Source organism: Etheostoma cragini, chromosome 3 (genome assembly GCF_013103735.1).
Source record: "Etheostoma cragini isolate CJK2018 chromosome 3, CSU_Ecrag_1.0, whole genome shotgun sequence".
In the NCBI taxonomy this organism is placed as follows: Eukaryota; Metazoa; Chordata; class Actinopteri; order Perciformes; family Percidae; genus Etheostoma; species Etheostoma cragini.
Window position 1 is genome coordinate 10,673,022 of NC_048409.1, and position 14,168 is coordinate 10,687,189.

The 14,168-nt window shown below is 41.2% G+C and overlaps 1 protein-coding gene across 1 annotated transcript in view; it reads right to left on the reverse strand.

The window, feature by feature from the left end:
* LOC117941800 (muscleblind-like protein 1) overlaps positions 1-3,187 on the reverse strand; it is a 65,810-nt gene extending 62,623 nt beyond the window's left edge. Inside the window, exon 1 of the mRNA XM_034866940.1 lies at positions 3,004-3,187. The gene's annotated coding sequence lies outside the window, so the exon portion shown is untranslated. The remainder of the gene's footprint in view (positions 1-3,003) is intronic.
* Between the last annotated feature and the right edge of the window lie 10,981 nt (positions 3,188-14,168).

Sequence of the window (14,168 nt, forward strand, 5' to 3'; positions counted from 1 at the left end):
AGTAGAAGTGCTATGTAGTATAACATGGAAATACTCAAGTAAATAACAAGTACTTCAGACTGACACATTAGAGCTTCAGTAAATGTTCTTTCCACTGGCTTCTTGTCTGAAGGAGGAGACGCAGCGATGAAGAAACAAGGCACAGTGAAAGGTTTTGGACTTGCTGATAATTGCTGCAATTGTGGATAATTTGATGCACACCAAGGTTCCTGCTCACTGCTCTGCTGATGTCTGTGTACGGAGGAGAGAGCGAAAAGGACTTTTGAGGCACTGCCTTTCAACACAAGCCAGTGTCTCTCACGTCCTAGCTCCTTCTGATCGTATCCAAACGAGGCCACAGATCCGTGAACATGAGTCCCGTGTGTCCCAGATCATTAAAGACAAGAATGAGGTGACAAAAAAGAGAGAGAAAAGAGAACAAAGACAGGAGATGAAGTTGGACAAGGAGAGATCCGGATCCATATATCACCACTGAGTCACACTGCTAAGCAAAGCCAGGGCTGGACCAAGAGTAAGACAATATCCTGGACAACCTGGAGAAGGATCTTACCGAATGGAAAATCCAGCAGGGTGACTCGGGGTGAGTCGGAGAGGTTTTCAGCATTCATAGCAGACCTCTGCTCTATTGTGGAATATCTAAGGTCAAATTATTAAACAGATGATGATCAAACAGTAGTTATTTTGGTCTCTTAAAACGGCATGACATGCAGAGCCTCTGCGTCGTTCTTTTTGGTCTGAACAGCTCTGTGTTCTGGTACCAATTCTTGGGCCCAGAGATGGGACCTCCGAGTAAAATGTGGGAAACACAGAGCTCTAAAATAGATAAGTAGTAGAAATCATAAAAGCTCCTAGACTCACCAGTGAAATAACTCTGATGTGACTACCGATATATTGCAACAGTCCAGACATACGTTCGTCTGCTTTTCTGTTTCTCACATACGTTGTCTCTCGGGTCCATCTTCAATTAAAATTCTTACTTTATGGAACACCTTATATACCCAGATGAAGATGTAGACATATGATACTTTAAACAGACAGCTTTTAATCTCCTGAACACCAAGGCTGAATTATTAAAGAGCAAAGGCAGATGTATAGATGCTGCTGTCATATAGGTGTCTGGTGGATAATTCTGTCAAGCGACGACAGTATAGTGATGGGGGGGCCTTCATAAAAGGAGCCATAATGAAAAAGAGGAGCCACTCCATTTTGAGTTTTGACAGGTGGATTTCTGCAGGGAAGTGCAGATACGTGCCGTGCTCGCTCAGAGCTCAATGGAGACAAACTGAATATTCAAAAGATTTTTTTGTCTGATCTGCATTATGGCTTTTTTTGCATTTCATTTCCCAAGCCACAAAAGCTCTTTGCATAGTCCGTTACAGTGTTCTGCATACACAGCTTCCCACACCCACATAACACACACTGTCAAAAGGTGCAAGACACGCATGCAAAACAGTCTCAAAGTCTCCTTTGAGACGTTTGTGCGATAAGAAAAATAAAATTAGCTGTGTTTGATTTAAACTTTGAGATAATACAAATTGTGTTAGATATTTTCTTTAGGAATCTCTACGGAAATTATAACCTTTTGAAGTTAAGGTTTTATTTCGAAATAATTGAGTTTTATTCAAAACCTTTTTCTCACTTGTCTCCAAATTGCAGTGTCGAAACATGATTTCATGATGGAGTCCCATGGGCGGAGGACTGAAATCCCCCATTTGAGTGCTGGGGTAATAAAGTTTAAGAGTCCCTGCCCTGAGTTGCTGCAATCGCACTTCCCAGCCTGCCAGTGGCTCTGGTGCAACAGATACAGTCACAAGCCTCAGTGGCCGTTAAACCACAAACTGACCCGTCATGGAGAAGCCACGCGTTTCACCCCCACTCCGCTTGCACTAGTGTCACAAAATCAGACTTAGTTTAATGAAGTATTTGAAGTTTTGGGGTTACCAGTTGTGTATATTTATTTTTAATTGCAAAGAGCTTTTGAAAACCAAAATGCCTCATCAGTGATCGTCATTATAAAAGTGTGACTTTATATCATTGGGTCAAGATGTTATCGACCGGCCCACCTTACATTAGAGATGCACTCACAGCGAGTAGCAGGCCTTCCTGTGTGGAGTCTGCATGTTCTCCCCGTGTCTGCGTGGGTTTTCTCCGGGTCCTCCAGTTTTCCACACCACTAAAAATATGTTCCCCTCCCTCTCTACCAAGCTGATGTGTGGTGAGCGTCTGGCATTGTAAGGCTGCTGTGCATCCCCCAGGTGGGTGCTACACATTGTTGGTGTTAAGAGAGTAGTCCTCCCCCGGAAGCGCTTTGATATATAAATGTAATGAACCATAATAATAATAATAATAATAATAAAATGGTTAGTCTTAATTCAGTGCATCAAACATATCAGACAAAATCCTGCAACATTAACTAGATATTTTGCAAGTAATTTTTTTAATGTACTGTTAAAATCCATTTTCTTTGCAGTTATTTTATAAGATTTAAAATGATTTTGTATTAACAAAAATATGTTGGACTGTACCCAAAAAAGAGAAACAGTCGTATGATAAAGTGCAACATAATGTGCATTTCCATGACAAGTTATCTTTCCTAAAAGTCTTCACCAGCACTTCCATATTATAAGTCCATGCAAAACCTTCCCAGCATAGTTAAATCAGCTACAGATACACACTATCTGCAAGCTGGAGTGAGGGAACTATGCAAAAAAGCGAACCCAGTAACAGACAAAAACAATGAATTTCAAATCACTCTAAGATGTGTCCTCACTTTTGAAAAATCCCACCTCAGACCTTTCAAAGTAAGAAGAAAAATCAGCAGCATTCACGAGCAACAGGCAGGGAAGTTGTCGGAATCATAACATGTCAAATATTAATGATACCCTGTCGTCTCCACAGAGCAACTCTCCCCTCTCCTCCTCTCAAGAAGCAATTACAGACGGATGAACAGATCATCCTGTAAAACCAGTGGCTGTCTGCGCGGCCAGAGAAAAGCTGCCTTACCTGCCTGGTTGTCTGTGTGTTTCACTTGCACTCGGTCCTGGTGGACAAATATGTGTGTGCACTCACACACAATCCCTCCGAACAGGAACTGATGAATCTGCACGACTTCAGCCCTGCAGCGTGCAGTGCATTATGGGGTTTCAATCTCTCTATTTCTCTCTCTCTCTCTGCTGTGTGTGTGTCTCTCTCTTCCTCTCTCTCTCTCTCTCTCTCTCTCTCTCTCTCTCTGTTGGCACAGTGTTAGAGGGGGATGTCCTCGCCTCCTGTCTAGAGACACGAGGGTGAACTCACACGCGCTGTATCCACACACACACACTCAATGCAGAAGAAGCCTCATGATGACGAGTACCGCGGCTCTGGTTGCCGTGGCAACAGCCCCCCCCCGCACACACACACACACACACTCTCAGTGTATTCTGTTTGAATAGGGAAAAATTGAAAGATGTTATTCTCCTAGTCTGTTATTCTTCTATTTAGCATTGTGTCAGCGTTTACATTACTTTGAGCGAGAGCTAACCAGCTAACGCAGAAACGAGAGACTTTATTTGAGTTATTGTGATCACTAACTGTTGCTTCTGCCTTCCGAGATAAGGAGAGGGTGGTGTGTAGTCAGAGGGGATAGAGACAGATTATGTGTGTGTTTGTGTGTGTGTGTGTGTGTGTGTGTGTGTGTGTGTGCGTGTGGGTTTGAGTGGGTTGATATGGTGGTTCCCTGAAACAGGCTATAGTTCCTCTTTGTGGTTTCTTCCCTTTCTCCCATTGCTACTACCAGTGCACCGAGGCCTGCAGCCCTTTGATAACATACATTTTCAGTCACATTACCAACAAGGGAAGTACAGCTGGACTGACCAATGAAACGAATGGGTCTTGTGCACACATGCATGCAAGCAGACCGACACACTGAAAGACTGACTATGCCCACTGTTGTAATTATTTCAATTTTGTTCATTATTGACCTTCCTGGAGGAGGGTATGAAGTGTTGTTTAGCGGCTGATTCCGAATGATAATAGGAACTTGGTAGGTTATCGAGGAGGGGGAGGGGGGTTGACAGGCAGAAAAAGAAGAGAGAGACAGAGGAAAAGAGAGATAGACGGATGAGTACTGTATACGAGAGAGCATGAAGGTGAGGAAGAAAAAGAGACAAGACCTCCTCTCCACCGTCTCCCATAGCGACAGAGTGGGTGGAAGGCCGTGGCTGTCCTTCAGGCCCTGTAAATCAGCAGTTCACAGCTACAGCACAACCGCCACACTGGTAACCCCCAATTCTCAATCTTGTAATATCTAGCCTTCCTGTTCTTTGTCTCGCCCTTGTTTTGTCTGTCTCTCAGTCTTGTACTATCCCAACTCTACCTGACCCTGCAACAATCACCAAAAACATGTATATTACAGGTTCATACATAGATCAAGTGAGTGATACAACCATGCCACTGGAGCCCGAAACAACCTGATTGGTCAGCCCAGTTGAGCGAAAAACTACATCTCCCACAGTTGTGTTCTCTGTCGCTCTGGTAGCCATGGGAACAGATAGGAACCGGGATTCACTAAGCATTGATTGTTTAAAGTGTTGCGAGGATGATTTAATCAGTGAGCTTGGCTAAGGGAGGGAAAGAGGGCAGAGAAAGGTAGAGACAAGGTGGGAGGCAACAGATGGTGGTGAGTGTCAATGTGCCAGGATACGTGTGCTTGTGCAACGTGTTATCATCAACAAGTTTGCATTTCATACAAAATATGATGTTACATTTATGTAACACTGTGAAACTATGGTACATTGTTCGACACCTTTCAGTGAAGATTAAGTTTATGTACCAAAACTACTGACAGACCAATCAGGTTGCCAATTCAAAGGCTATAATTTAGACACCACAACTGCCGTTACTTGATTGATTGACAAATCAGGTGTCCAGAATCATCCATGGTGCTCTGCTCATTCTTAAGGTCCTGCTAAGAATGTGCCACTATAAAGTTAAAGCTATGCCTGTAGTTGCCAGTGCTCTGCAGGAGAGAAAACTGCAGTGAATCAATACAAATGGGCTTTTCCGTGGCACTTTTTCGCCTTTGAAAGAAGCACATATCTGAATAAGCTGCCATTATTACTGAGCCCTCATGTGCTCTGTGTAATGAAGGGTCCTCGAGTTGGAGCAACACTGAATAACCTGCTCAGATCTGGAAAAAGCGGTGATTAGTGGCATCAGCAGGTGTCTACAGGGTCTGTGTGCCACATCTATTTATTAGAGACATTAACACTAACCACTCGCACGCACACGCACACACACACACACACACACACACACACACACACACACACTGCAGCCCCCCTTAAGCGCACTGACCATTGATGAGGCTTATGCATAATGATGGTGGTGGAACTGCTGGTGTAATTATTAGTATCCTGCGTTTGAATATAGATTTTTTAAACCTGTACTGTAGGCATTGTGGTTCTCTCCGACACTGTGGATTGATTGTAGTACTGCAGTCAGTACTGTGTGTCTATGCTGCATTACAGAGCAGATGTCTTGAGCCATGCTCAGTGGGACTCTGTGGAAATTAACTTATTGGCAAATGTTAATTTGCAAATACTTAGTTTTACATTAATAAATTATACATTATACATTAGTTTTTACCTAATTTTTGTTAATTTTACCAGGTGTAATTTTCAAAGACCCACATGCCACAATATGAATATTGTTTGCCGTACTTACATCCCACCAGAGGCTGCTTTTTTTCAGATAGTAAACACTTTTCATTTTTTTCAGCACTCTTTGATGTTGCATCCTCCATCCTTATTCCCAACACAACCAGTAGCCTCCAGCAACAGCTTTACAGGTTGGGGCAGCTTGATATTAAAGTTCAAATTAAAAAACAAATTCCACAAACTAACTTTGGGCAGAGGTTGTATCCAAATATTCTAGCATGTCACTTAAAAAAACTACATAAACTATTATGTAGATGGCCCACACGAAAGTAGTTTTCCCGGGATGTGAAGATGACTTTTTATACATTTTTGCAGAATTGAATTAACATTTTCATTTTTAAGATATCAGAGAGTAAACAGACTGTAGCGGCAAGTAGCAGTTGAAATATTGAAGTTTTCCTTCTTTATTGGTACTCACGGTTTTCATTACGTGTGAAGGTTGTTAAAAGAATAAATACAGAATGGTGTAAGTAAAATCTACATTTGTAATATTTAGTGTAATCTATCATCAGGCTTAGGGAGTAATGGAATACATAAAATAGCAATAAATAATTAAGACACAAACAAAATGCAACTGTATTCCAGCACAGAAAGAAATATGTCGTAATCAAATACAAGAAATACATTTTAAAATACTTCACAAGCCTCACACAACACCACTCTGTCTTTAATGAAATAGCAGTCAACAATTCCTTGTCATGCCGTTAGTTTAGTTTTTTTTTAAAGTTTGAGGCTGAGAAAGTTCCATAACACAACAAGAAATTGCCAAGTGCAACTTCAGTGTGTCAGGGAACCAAACAGCAAGAGCTCTCAGAATTTGGCAGGGGATGAATAAACTGACCAATAAATAGTAAACCCGTAACCCCTTCCAAATTAACATCACATAAATCAAGGCCCTTGTAAATGTGAAGCCAGGAGTAAACTAACACACTTCATCAATAAAACAAAACTAAAATTTCACTTTTAACCTTGAAATGGCAAACCATTGTTATATTAATTTGGCTTGTGCAATTGTCCATAATAATATATGTTAAAGGTCCCATGGCATGAAAATGTCACTTTATGAGTTTTTTTAACATTAAAATGCGTTCCTCCAGCCTGCCTCTGGTCCCCCAGTGGCTAGAAATGGCGATAGGTGTAATCCTTGCCCTGGGTATCCTGCTCTGCCTTTGAGGAAATGAAAGCTCAGATGGGCTGATCATGAATATTGCCCCATATGAGGTCATAAGGAGCAAAGTTACCTCTCCTTTCTCTACTTTGGCGCCCAGAGAATTTGTCCCACCCATGGGAGAGAGACATCATGGTTTTCAAACAAGCAAAGTGGCAGTTGGTCAAGGCCACACCCCCACCCTCAGAAATAACACGTCCTAAGGAAAGCTCATTGAGGGACTGGCTCTAGTGACTGTAATTCTGCACCAAGGCTGCATTTTGGGAAGGAGACTTCAGATACAGGATTAGGGGACCACTAAGGTCTATGTAAAAGCATCCAAAGATCACCATGTCATCGGACCTTTAACTACACAATCTAACATTAATAAAATCCCCCAATTGGTTTATTGTCCTCGGGCTGTCAGCGTGGCAACCAGTTTAGCACTGCTGCCCCTGACAGCGTTCTACAGATGATTGCCACTCCATTTCAGGAACAATTAAAGGAATTGTTGAAAAGTGTTGGATAGAAGAAAAGTCCTTGTTAACGCTACACACACAGAATGGTGCAATGTAGCTGCAACCTTGTCAGTATCTTGTTGGGTGTGTACTCTATGCTCAGAGCTAGAGTGCAATGTACTGACTATGTGTAGCTACAGTCAGTTACCCAACAATGCAGCCAGAGCCAGTACTACAAGTAGCATGTGGATGTGAGGAATACAAACTTAACTTCATATCTCGTTTTACTGTAAAAGCCCATGGAATTGAATAAGTATGCAAAAAAACACTTTACATATGAATCTACAGCAGGAAGGCTCTGTACGTGGGAGAGATGTCGACATCTCTGATAACATAGGTTACTCCAGGGTTTGATCTAAATGCCTGACCCTGCCTAGAGGAGAGAACTGAAAAATAACACACACACACACACACACACAGACACACACACAGTGTGTATCTGTCTGTGTGTGTCCCTGAAGCCCACAAGCATACACAGGCATACATATGAAAGAGTGGGAGTGAACAATTCTCAGCAGATTGCCCTCGGTAACTAACTGTTGGTAAATATTCATAAAGACAGTCTCTAGACCCATGGCAACTAGAACAAGGTTGTGTAAATGTGTTTTAAGGGAAGATAATGGTTATTGGAGAGCGTGTTGGAGAAAGAGAACAGATGCTATAAAAGAGAGACCGAAGGTGTTGGATAACAATGAAAAAACAGAACCATTGGGTCATTATTGGTTTTGGTACTTTAAACACAGTTAAACAGAAGTGAAATGCTTTGGTCAAAGACATGCACATACTTTTTTCTTCAACTAATTGGCAATCATGGTAGCTTATTAATCTATCAAGAAAACTAAGATGCCCTTTGTTCATGTGGAGATAAACAGCTATTAGAGATTCAAGATCCAAATTATCAGAGAACATGTGCAACACAACTTGATCACTGACTTTCTGGGCTAACAGAGAATTAAATGATGTGTTGAAACAGATTCAAGTGGCCATGTCTACACTTTGTACTTCACCAAAATTTGACTGTGAATATCAAACTCAAACTGTTACTTTTGTTGCGGTGAGAAAACCTCAGAAAATCACTCGCAGCAGCCCCCAGGCAATATGGAATCGAAAAGTTTCTGTTTGATTGGACAGACAAATGCCTCGTGAAATAATATCGCCTGTGAATGTGAGTCTTCAACACACACTACATATTTGTAAGGTCATGTTGTTGTTTTTTGCCAGACAATGTACCTGGTGTTTAATGATTTTGAACGTTTCTTAATTTCTTATTACATAATTCAAAGTCAGAATGTCTTACCCTGAAGGCACACACTCTTATCTAGCAGCTGGTTATAGATGCACAATTCACAGTGCAGATTAACCCAGAAGGTAAGCTATAGGGAAATCCTGGCGGGCAGAGCAGATCATGTCCAGTCTGTGAGAAAGGTATCTTCCATGTGTGATGTATAAAGATAGCTTTAGCTCGGCCTTCTGACGTAGGTAAAAAAAACACACACAAGATGCTTAATTTATGAAACTCAGTCCACCAGTCAGGGTTGGACATTCGGAGTGTTGGATAGTGTACTCATCTTCCTTCTATATTGATCTCCAGCAATGAACACACTGCACCTTTTGCTTGCTACACATAACAAAGAACTCAGTCATATCTCTGACACTGATCAGAGGACTAAGTTGTGGGAATGTGGAAATTTCAGAAAAATGGAGAATGTGTTTGAACAACAATCTTCTCAGCAGTGCTGGGCAATTACAATTTAACTGTTAGGATTCACTTTTTAACTTTCACTTACATTTTGCCTCGTTCACATGTCACATAATACTTTAACAGGCTTTTATGAAACAAGACAGTCCAACAGGACCAGTACTCTTCTCCTGTATCACATTTCAACTTTGGCCTTTTTGAAAAAATACTCATCACAACATCTATCTTTCCTTTAGCTAAAAATAAGTCTGTTTCTAGGAGGTGCTGGCCAGCTTAATAGACTAATTAACTCAAATCCCAGGAGTAATGTAACAGCCAAATGAAATTAAGAAACAGCTCACACAACACTTTGCATTAGAGCCTGTGATTTAGTATTTTTGTTGGTGTGCAATAGTCTGCATGAATATCCCTTTTTTAATCTCTCTCCTTTTCTCTAAAATACAGTACATGTAAAAACATGCAAATCTCTGTCACACACACGGCAACGATTTTTCACTTTTCACGCCCTTTCCCCCTTTCCTGTAGAGACAGTAATCCCCAGCTGCAGCACTAATAGCATTAGCGGAGCATATCCAATCCCCTTACTACCCCGAAACGGAGCAAATGGGCGACTGTGGCTCAGTGGTCGAGCAGTTGCCTGCCTATCCGAAGGTTGGTGGTTCGATCCCCGCCCCTGCAGTCATTGCCGAAGTGTCCTTGGGCAAGACACTGAACCCCGAGTTGCCCCGGTGCTGCGCATCGGAGTGTGAATGTGTGTGAATGTTTATCTGATGAGCAGGTGGCACCTTGTACGGCAGCCCCAGCCACAGTGTATGAATGTGTGTGAATGGTGAATGTTTCCTGTAGATGTAAAAGCGCTTTGGGCAGTTGTTAAGACTGGAAAAGCGCTATATAAATACAGCACATTTACATTTAAATAGCATAGACCTACACTGAAGGAGGCACTCTAGGGGACTACACTACCCATACTGCCTTAGAAAATTCATGCATGTTACTCAGCTCATTATTGATTAAAGTGAAGTAAAACAAAGACTAAGAATAGAGTAGAAAACTGCAATGTCAATATTAGCACAGAGACAGTGAGACACTGCAGAGTGCTTTTCAGTATCTGGTTGGTTGGGGGGAGTGTGAGAAAAAGCTGTGCATGTAAGTGCAACAGGAAGAGACTTTCAAAGAATATGAAAGACCATGACAACTGGTACAAAAGGCATGAACCCTTTGTAGATTGTCAACCTGCAGAAAATGACCCAACAGTGCTGGGATTAACAACATAATCACCGCATTGATTTCTTATTGATAGACCATAGAGTGCTCCACCCAAGCTATTTTTGCTGCCTCATGGCTAATTTATTCTATTCATTAGTAAAATACCCCAGTGTAAGTACAGAAGTATAACACAGCTATATTTTAGAGAAAATAAAATCCAGTTATATATTGTTTTTTCCCTTAACTGTAATGTTTGCTTATTTGTAACTTGTAGGACAAGTGTGTGTCTCTACTTCACCAGCCAACTAGGTGCTTTAGTTTAAAGGATCCAAATGTAACACTTATAACACTAACGACATGTAACTGGAAGAATCTTCTTTATTTCACCTGCACTTTCCTGAGCGTATTTGAAAATGTCTAACATACAGTGACTCTGAGAAAGTTACAGATTTAAGCCAATCCCTGTGTGCTAATTTTTGTGTGGATGTGCATGCGTGACCAAACAAACTATGAAATCCACATTCAGCAAAATAATAAGCATGTTCATGTGTCTTGGAGAAGTAAACAACATGCAACAATGTTAATATGATTATTTCAGATTGGAATTCACCAAAGCCTCCTGGTGTGTTTGGAATTTGCTGCATGTTTCCTGAATTATTTATCTACTTACAGAGCTGGATAGCATTTTTATGTAAATGTATCTGTGTGTGCCTTAATGCATGTTGTATGTTTCTGCAAAGCTAAGGAGAAAGAAAACGTGGATGGATGGATGGATGAATAAACAGATGGACAGGTAGATGGAGATATAGAGAGATAGATAGATTATGTGTGCAGTCATCTCTGAATGGTCCATTTAGCATCACAGTGTAAACAAACCATATTCCCAAAGACAGCCTTCTAAGGCAGGGCAACACCAAGCCAAGCAGCAGAGGAGTTATCTTCCTTCCTCCCAGTGACACAGCCCCCATTAGCCAGCCTGCCAACCACACCGCTTCTTGACTCCATCTCCATCTCTCAGCCGTTACCCATTGCTCACGGTGAGTCACTGACTTAAAAACAGGCTGCAGTCTGCCAAAGCATCAGCTTAAAAGTAATCATTCTGCTATGCACAGTCAATATTGCTTTTTGTTTTTCTCTATTTCTATGTGTGTGTGAAAGAGAGAGAGAGAGAGAGAGAGACACAGAGTCAAAAGCAATGTAGGCACAAGAGGTAAAGAGGATGATACCAAAAAATAAATGGGAAAAGAAGAAGAAAAAATTAGAAGCAGTTGTGCGTCAGGCCTAAGAATGAGCTGTAAGCTAATGAGTCTAGATAAAAGCTGACTGTCTAAGCTAACTCAATTCTTTGCTCTGCTAGTCACAGTTCTCAGCTTAATGTTTGTTTCAGACTACTGATGCTGAGGCCAATGCTGGATTGCCTTTTTTTGGTCATATGTTTTCCTGTGTGCAACAACCCTCTTCACCGCTTGCATGTGTAGAATGTTGAACTTGGCTGAGGCCACACACCGGATGACATCATTCACACTGTGCAGCAGACATCCGTTTAAGATGTGTTTATAGTGCTTAGAACACTGGCATGTCTCTATCCCCGCTCTTGTAAACATGGAGTGCGTCTGACCAAGTGCACACTTGTGTGTCTCTGCAGTGTTTACACAAAACCGATACAACCAGAAATAAAGAAATACAACCAGAGAAGGAGGTGAAGGCCACAATACAGTATGTGAGGTTGAGGTTAAATACAGAATGGGAATAAGGGCACAAGGATCTTCCAGGGAGGTCTTTGTAAAGGTTATCAGAGCTTTTGAGGGACAAGGTGTAGTGTGTACACAGAGGTGAGGAGGAGGCATGATTCTTGCTCAGGAATGTTGTAAAGCTGTTTGCAGAGACAGCAGTCCAATGAAAAGGCTTTGGTGTTGGAGCTCTGCCAAAGCCGTGATGGGGAAAAATGAAGAAAAGAGAGAAAACGGTACTATGGGAATGAAAGAAAAGAATGGGATCCATTAAGAGAAATCTCAGGTGTGTGGTCCTTTGAGAAGAGTTTTACACTCTTCATAAGAATGCAGTCTCAGGCTTAAAGGAATCGGGGAAGCTCTCTTTAGAATTGAATCAAAGCCCTTCCTACCCTACTGCACCATTTCTACCATTTCCATCCACACTGCAGAATGCATTCATCCTCATTGTTTCATCCGTTTCACACATCACTGTGGTTTCTGAGCACATTGCTATACCCAGCTACCCGAGCCAGGTGTATGTGTGTATGAACGTGCGTCCCCATATAGAGGTAAGGTAAAAGAACATACTATATACAGTACAATATAGAAATGTTGCCCCTGCCAGTCAGAAGGACTGGAATAAAAAAGGCCAATAAAACTGTGAGAAGACAGTATCCAAATGCACTCAACACAAAATATCACATTAGACACGCAAATAAAATAAAATGGTCTAATAAGAATTATTATGGCAAATAAAGATCCATTTTGAGCGATACAGTTGATCTTCGAAGGTCTGACGTTTTAAATAGAAACATGTCTCAGGAAATTGTATTTATTTATTTATACATTAAAGGGACAGTGCATGTGAACATACATTTCTGTCAATGTGCCAGAGCTAGTCAAAAGGATTTTTTTCATCTGCAGTCCCTAGACAGATGGTAAAAGTCACCCTAAAAGAAAGTAAAACTACATATTTACATAACAATGTAACAATTACATGTTCACCCGCAGCAGCAGCTAAAATGTACAATAGAAACATATAGATGACCAACATTTAGAAAAACATCAGACAAAGACATGAACCCATGCACGTACACACACACACACACACACACAAACACACACACACACACACACACACACACACACACACACAGGGCCAGAAGCCAGCAGGGGCCAGCGAGAGCAGGTCTCAAAGTGAATGATAATGTTGAGCGTTCTGATTGTCAATGAGCAATTTCTTTAACTGGATCTTGAATGTACTATATGTATTTAGATTTCTGATTTAAAAAAATGTGGGCTGTTCTCTACGCAATTATACATCATACAAGATATTTCAGGAGTCAGAAGGCGTAATACAATCCCAATGGTTGGGACAGGGTTAAGCTAATTTGACAGAAGACATGAAAGAGTAATATCATTCATGTCCTTTTAACGCATGTTGCTAATTAAGCTTCTTCCCAGGAGTCTTTGTTCTTCCTCGTCTCGCACGTTTCCCATGGATCGTGGTCGCACCTGGATATTGGTTGCGCCTGCTGCCGTGGTCCAGCTTCACACCAACTGTTACCATTACCATTATTAGTCATGTTTATAGTATTATTACTGTTTTTATTACTGATACTGCTATATTAATTATAATAATTCTATTATATTCACTTACAATTTTTATCCAAAACACTTTCTCTCTCGCTTATTTTTTATGTATTTCATTATACTGGTCCGTTCTGTATACACAACTCTATTGCACGTCTGTCTGTCCTGAGAGTAGGATCCCTCCTCAGTTGCACTCTATAAGGTTTCTACCATTTCTTTTGTCATAGTTTTTCCTTCTCCAATGCGAGTGTCAAAGGACATAGGGTGTCTTATGCTGTACAGATTATAAAGCCCGCTGAGGAAAATCTATGTAATTGGGCAGTAATCTAATTTAATAGAAATTAAATCTGTAGCCACACTAGTGGCTCTGATAGTGTAATTGGCACAGCTTAGAGCTCAATGATAAAATTGCACAGTGAATAATAATATGTTGATGTTAAGAAAGGTATAATGTTTACAACGTTAGAATCATAATTTAACATTCTACCATTTGCCATTTACAGGTAAGAGACGTAAATCAACGTCCATCCATCCATCTTCGACCGCTTATCCGGTATCGGGTCGCGGGGGCAGCAGCTCCAGCAGGGGACCCCAAAC